The sequence below is a fragment of the Tachypleus tridentatus genome, chromosome 13 (assembly GCF_004210375.1).
Source record: "Tachypleus tridentatus isolate NWPU-2018 chromosome 13, ASM421037v1, whole genome shotgun sequence".
Classification (NCBI taxonomy): domain Eukaryota; kingdom Metazoa; phylum Arthropoda; class Merostomata; order Xiphosura; family Limulidae; genus Tachypleus; species Tachypleus tridentatus.
Window position 1 is genome coordinate 62,287,192 of NC_134837.1, and position 7,810 is coordinate 62,295,001.

A 7,810-nucleotide genomic window follows, 5' to 3' on the forward strand; every position below is an offset into this window, starting at 1 on the left:
ATAAGCACCTAAAGATAAAATGAAAGTTTTTCAGTTTATTTGTGTAATAGTCCTAGACACGTGTTCAATTTCTAAAAACCTAGACTGTGCGCGAGAACTTTGTCAAACATTTATAAACAATGATGTCACACACAAGTGTTAGTACGAGGCACGTGCAAAATGTGATCGAGTACAACGATCAATAGATTATTAATAGTATCACACACAGCATTTTATTCAATCAAGTCCAAACTCTGCATTTTATCAGTTATTACAGATATAGTTAAAGTTGTTGATCAAAATGTAATTATTGGAATATCTGGATAATTCGAATATTAAATACAATAATTATTTTTCTCGCTTGCTATAAGATTTTTTTTTCATTATCCTTGCATACTGAAATACCAGATTAAAGATGATGTCCCACCCCACCCATTTGTCTTGATAGAGAAAAATATACTAATCGTTATTAGCTATTGTATCCTTATTTATAGTTTTGGAAACTATTTAGCAGGTATTTAGAAGGGAACTGGATGGACAAAAATTAATTTCAAAACTCAATTAAATGTTATTGTTTATGATTGGCCTAGTGGTTAAGGCACTCGGCTCCTAATTTGAAGATCACGGGTTCGAATCCCCATCACCCCCCAAACATGTTCACCCTTTTAGATGTGCGGGCGTTATTATGTGAAGATCAATCTTCCCAAGTCGTTGATAAAAGAGTAGCCCAAGAGTTAGCGGTAGGTGGTGATAACAAGGGACAGATAGCGCAGAGTAACTTTGCGCCAAATTCAAAACAAAGAAAAAAATGTTTATGATAAAGTGACCACAACAGTTTTAAGGTATTTTTATGAGGTGATTTCTGAACCCTATGTATATATTATATATATGTATGTAAATGTTTCAAATCGCCACGTAAAAAGCTTGAATCAACACATCGTATAACCTAGAAATATTTTAAATACCGCTGGTGGGCTTTTGTATTCTCTGTTGTCTTATACGTAGATCTGGAAGGAAGCTCATTTCCTGAACATAAGACGACCTGGTACGTACTGACCTTCATACCACTTTAACTGAAAATGGTTTCTGTAAAATGACGTAATTGCTAAATAATATTCAAAATATAACATTATCAAATTGATTTTAGACCCGCAAACATATTCAAAAATTAGATATTTGGATAATTTCATATTTCACTGTGTAAATAATCCGTGGACACATCACATATAGTCAGTTATGCAGCTTTGAGCTTAACAATGACAAAAACGACATAAATAGATAAATGGGCAGATAAGTGTTTCATATTCAAAACTATGCAACTTTGTAACTAGAATTTATGGTCAGCTGGTTAGTGTGCTTGGCCTACTATATTCGGGTCGCCTGATCGAATAATGTCATCGAAATATTCGACCTTTTTGATGTGGAGGTGTTATAATGTGGCGGTCAGTCTCACTCTATTCTATCACCACAAAATAAGAAACGGCTAGAGCAGATAGCCTGGAATACCTTTGTGTAAAACTTAAGGAACAAGACAAACAAACTAGAGTTGGCGCAATATATATATATACATATACTAGAAAACAATGAAAAATATGCACATCGATTAAAAATTAGCAAAATTTTAATTTCGGGTATTTTCTGTAGTACAAAACGTTACTTTAAGATAGTTTTTGAGGCCCGGGATAGCCAGGTGGTTAAGGCGCTCGACTCTTAATCTCAGGGTCATGTGTTCGAATCCTCGTCACATCAAACATACTTGCCCTTTCAGCCGTAGGGACGTTATAATGTGACGGTAAAACCCAGTATTCGTTGGTAAAAGAGTATCCTAAGAGTTGGCGGTGGGTGGTGATGACTAGCTACCTTCCATTTAGTCTTACACTGTTAAGTTATGGACGGCTAGTGCAGATAGCCTTTGTGTAGCTTTGCGTGAAATCCATAAATAAATAAACAAACAGTGAGCTAGTTTTTATAGTACAAAAGGTTACTTACAGCTAGTTTCTGTAGTACAAAACGTTACTTACAGCTAATTTCTGTAGTACAAAACGTTACTAATAGCTAGTTTCTGTCAGTAAAAAAAATGTCAGGCTGACGTTTTTGGAATGAACTAGAATTAAGCAGACACCATCATGCCACGTTACTGACGTCAGCATTAACCGGAAAAAAGTCTCGCAGTTTCCACTGAGATCGTCCTAAGGTGTTATTCAGTAAGAAGGCCAGGTGTGGAAGATAGGAAATCTTGCTCTTCACCGTTTAAATTGTGAGATTGTTCTTAGGGGAAGGATATTAACAAATCACATAAAAATATGACGTATAGCAGTACACACTGAAACATTAGTTCAAGATTGTTGTATTCATTCACACTTAAATGACCTTCATACCAGTTTAAGGTAAACAAAATACAGTGGTACCAAGGTTCTCGAACTTAATCTGTTCCAGAAGGTTGTTCGAAAACCGAATCAATTTTTCCCATAAGAAATGCTGTAAATTAAATTAATCCGTTACAGACCTCCAAAAATTACACATTATGAAGCATTTTAAGTAAAAATATTGCTTATTTATGCCTGTATAATAATGCTTACATGCATAAAGTCAACCACAAAAACTATAAACACAATAAAAACAATAAATGAAGATTTAACTGTACTTTACCTGTGCTGAGGAGAGCTGATAGCGTAAGTGAAAGGTGGTGAGGAACGTAGAGAGTAGGAGGGTTATTATTGTTTGGAAGTGGAGTCACTTTCCATAAAAACGTCAGGTAACTCTCCTTCTGGGGTTCTTTCACTTTTCTGTCTCTTTGCACCGCTACAACCTGCTTGAGACTCACTGGACCTATTTCTCACAAAAACTTGTCTAATGAGGTTTGTTTTTGCTTGCATTTTAAAATGTTTCTGAAGTAAGACATGGCATTATCATTGAAAAGGTTTATGCTGCGGTTTGCTAAGGCTTTGTCAGGGTGAAATTTTTCCGCAAAACTTTGTAACTCTCCATTTTCCACACATTTCCTTAATTAGTGAACTAGGAACATCCTCCCTTCCCTCCTCCTCATCTGAAGACACTTCCTCAGTTGCCTTCTGTTGCTGCTCCTTCTGAAGGTCTTGAAGTTCTTTCGTGGTGAGCTCAGTGTTGTGGTCTTCCACCAACTCTTCCACATCATCACCACTCACATTCAAGCCCATACACTTGCCTAGTGAGACAATATCCTCGACAACAGACTCAGTCTCAAAGTTTTCAGAGTCTCTATCTGCTACTGAGTCTGGCCACAATTTCTTCCAGGCTGAGTTCATGGTCCTCAAAGACACTTCCCTCCAGGCTTTGTCTGTAATCCTCAAACAATGGAGGATATTAAAGTGATTTTTTCCAGAAATCTCTGAGGGTTAACTCTGTGTAAGAGGTCACTTCAAAGCACCTTTGAAACAGTGCTTTGGTGTAGAGTTTCTTAAAGTTCGATATGACCTGGTGGTCCATGGGCTAAATCAGAGGAGTTGTGTTAGGGGGCAATAAAACTGTACTCTTCCACCAATCCGTCCTCCAAGCCTGGTGGGTGAGGAGGTGCATTGTCCATCACAAGAAGGGTCTTGAGTGACAATTGTTTTTCCGTGAGGTAATTCTTTACACTTGGTGCAAACACTTCATGGACTAACTCCATAAAAAATTGCCTGATTACCCATGCTTTACTATTAACCCTCCACATGACATCTGTTTACTTTTCAGGACATTATTTTTCTTAAAAACCCTCGGGTTCTCAGAATGGTACACAAGAAAAGGCTTAAGTTTTAAGTCCCCACTTGCATTACTACATAACAATAGAGTTAGCCTGTCCTTCATTGACTTGTGTCCTAGCAGTGACCTCTCCTCCTTGGTGATGTAGGTCCTCTTTGGCATTTTCTTTCAAAAGAGGCCTGTCTCATCACAGTTGAACACTTGTTGGGGAATAAAACCCTCAGCTTCTACATAGTCCTTAAATTCCCTAACAAATTTATCAGCAGCGTCTTTGTTAGAACTGGCACCCTCCCCATGTCTCACCACACTATGTATGCTACTTCACTTCCTAAATTTTTCAAACCACCCCCTACTAGCCTTAAAGGCATCACTTGTATCACTTGTACCCCTGGACTCGTTCCAGGGGTGTTTTTCAGGAGGTCAGCATGCAACTGCTTTGCTTTCTCACAAATGATGGTCTCAGAAATGCTATCACCAGCTAACTGTTTTTCGTTTACCCAACTCAACAACAGTTTTTCTACCTCTTCCATTGTTTGTGATCTTTGTTTCGTAAGCACTGTCACTCCTTTTGCAACATCAGCTCCTTTGATGACCTCTTTATTTTTCAGTATGGTGCAGACTGTAGACTTCGCCATACCAAACTGTGTAGCAAGGTCAGACACGCGAACACCACTCATACTTTGCTATGAGATCTTTTTTAACCTCTATTGTGGCTCTCACAACTTTTCTTTTTGGTTTGCTGCTTTCATTATCTTTCTTTGACCCCATGGTGGCTTACTTAATCAGAATATTTAGGAAAACAAAAAGAAAAACGAGAACGTTCAAAGTAAATTTTAGCGGGGGTGTGGACTGAGCGACAGGTGCGGGTAAAATGTTTTGGGCAAGCTTGGCGTGGGCCGAAAATGGTCAAAGGGTCGTTCGGGTCATCAGTCGGGTTATTCCGGGGGTTCGGTTACGACAGTTTGGTTCGGGAACCGATAGATTTTTTTCACAAACAATATGTTCGAAAACCGAATTGTTCGAGAAGGGAGTCGTTCGAGAACTGAGGTACCACTATATTTAATTATAATGTTATAATTCAAAATACTTACCGATGCGCCCTCTTCCGAAAACAATGGGCATTAGCAGCCGCATGCGAGACGTATCTTATCACTGGCTAATCTAAGATTTGAGACAACATTCCAAACCACTGAAACAAAACGTAGTGATGTATGTACTTTGTGTTATAAATAGGAAATGTATCAACAAAATATTACCACAATAAACAGGAAATATATTAACAAAATATTTCCAATATAAATAAAACATTAACTTATGAAACACCCATCCACATCGGTCTTAATGGGATTTTGTCATTCAACAATGTTGTTTTTACAAATATCTAACATGCAACAAAAACAATAATAAATTACCATAGCAACGAACTGCGTGCATAAAGGAACTAAAGCTTTTACTTTTCTTTTCTTTTTTTTATCCTAGTAGCAAGTAACGGTTAATAAATGAAAATTAATGGAAGAGTGGGTAGAGAGTATTCATATTACCAGAAGCTGTTTGTATCTCTTGAGAAGAGATTTAAGTCAATATTTGCTCAAGAAATGAGAAAGACGAGGCTTCAACATCCTTTATCAGTTTTGAAACAGGTAATTCTTTCATTTATCTTTTCGAAAGTTTTTTAAAACATTATTATAGAACACCCAGATATTTGGGTAAATTTAATCTTCTATATTCTCAACGTTGATTTACATAGCTTAACGCTTCTTCCATACGAAAGAAAGCATGAAAAAAGTTATATTGAAAACTACTATTAAAGATTCAAAATTTCCTTTTCGATACATTTTTTACTTTATTTTCCATACATTCAATGTTTACGAAATTCAATAACATTGAGATTACACTGTTATGGCAGTTTCCTATTTCGTTATCTGCTTACTTACAGAACCACGTGTCTGAAGTTAAAGTGGTAAAAAAATCTTCTTACTGGAAAAGAGTTTGGAATTTCTGTGTTAAATATAAAATGGATTGATGATAAATTTGAACACGGCAAATCTGTTGAATTTCAAAATTAGGTACGATATCATTGAAATAATTCTGACAAATCAACGTTATGTATTGTCATAATTTAAAAAAGTAAAATATTTTCCACAATATGTCATAAAATCTTTCATTATTTGAAAAATCAACTCCCGGAATTTATTTTAAAATAATAATTGAAATAAAGATTGTCAGATTTCAGAATTTAAAATCCTTCTGTTTAAATAAAGACGTTAATGAATACTAGTTTTCAGATTTAAATAAGAATTTTGATGAGCACTAGTTTTAGTATTAAATAAGGATGTTGATGAAAACTAGTTTTCAGATCTAAATAAGGATGTTGATGTGCACTAGTTTTGATATTTAAATTAGGACGTTGATGAATACTTTTTTCAGATTTAAATAAGAATGTTGATGAACACTAGTTTTAGATTTAAATAAGGATGTTGATGAATACTTATCTTCAGATTTAAATAAGGACGTTGATGAATACTAGTTTTCAGATTTAAATTAGGATGTTGATGAATACTATCTTCAGATTTAAGTAAGGACGCTAATGAATACTAGTTTTCAGATTTAAATAAGGACGTTGATGAATACTACTTTTCAGATTTAAATAAGGATGCTGATGAATACTAGTTTTCAGATTTAAATAAGGACGTTGATGAATACTACTTTTCAGATTTAAATAAGGATGCTGATGAATACTAGTTTTCAAATTTAAATAAGAATGTTGATGTGCACTAGTTTTGATATTTAAATTAGGACGTTGATGAATACTTTTTTTCAGATTTAAATAAGAATGTTGATGAATACTAGTTTTAGATTTAAATTAGGAAGATGATGAATACTTATCTTTAGATTTAAATAAGGACGCTAATGAATACTAGTTTTCAGATTTAAATAAGGACGTTGATGAATACTACTTTTCAGATTTAAATAAGGATGCTGATGAATACTAGTATTCAAATTTAAATAAAAATGTTGATGAATACTAGTTTTCAGATTTAAATAAGGATGTTGATGAATACTAGTTTCAGATTTAATTAAGGACATTGATGAACACTGGTTTCCAGATTTAAATTAGGAAGATGATGAATACTAGTTTCAGATTTAAGTAAGGTCGCTAATGAATACTAGTTTTCAGATTTAAATTAGGATGCTGATGAATACTAGTTTTCAAATTTAAATAAGGATGTTGATGAGTACTAGTTTTGATATTTAAGTAAGGACGCTAATGAATACTAGTTTTCAGATTTAAATAAGGACGTTGATGAATACTACTTTTCAGATTTAAATAAGGATGCTGATGAATACTAGTTTTTAAATTTAAATAAAAATGTTGATGAATACTAGTTTCAGATTTAAATTAGGAAGATGATGAATACTCCTTTCAGATTTAAGTAAGGTCGCTAATGAATACTAGTTTTCAGATTTAAATTAAGATGTTGATGAATACTTGTTTTCAAATTTAAATAAGGATGTTGATGAGTACTAGTTTTGATATTTAAATAAGGATGTTGATGAACACTGGTTTTCAGATTTAATTAAGGACGTTGATTAATACTAGTTTTCATATTTAAATAAGGATGTTGATGAGCACTAGTTTTGATATTTAAATAAGGATGTCGATGAACGCTGGTTTTCGGATTTAATTAAGGACGTTGATGAATACTTGTTTTCAGATTTCAATAAGGACGTTGATGAATAGTAGTTTCATATTTAAATAAGGATGTTGATGAATACTAGTTATCACTTTTAAGTAAGGACGTTAATAAATACTAGTTTTCAGATTAAATAAGGACGCTGATGAATTCTAGTTTTCAGATTTAAATTAGCAAGATTATGAACACTAGTTTCAGATTTGAATAAGGATGTTGATGAATACTAGATTTAGATTTAATTGAGGACGTTGATGAATACTTGTTTTCAGATTTAAATAAGGATGTAGATGAACACTAGTTTTTAGATTTAAATAAAGATTTTAATGAATACTAGTTTTCAGATTTAAATAAGGACGCTACTTAATAGTGTCATCTAGAACTATGTAAGGATATTAATGAATACTAAGTGCATCATT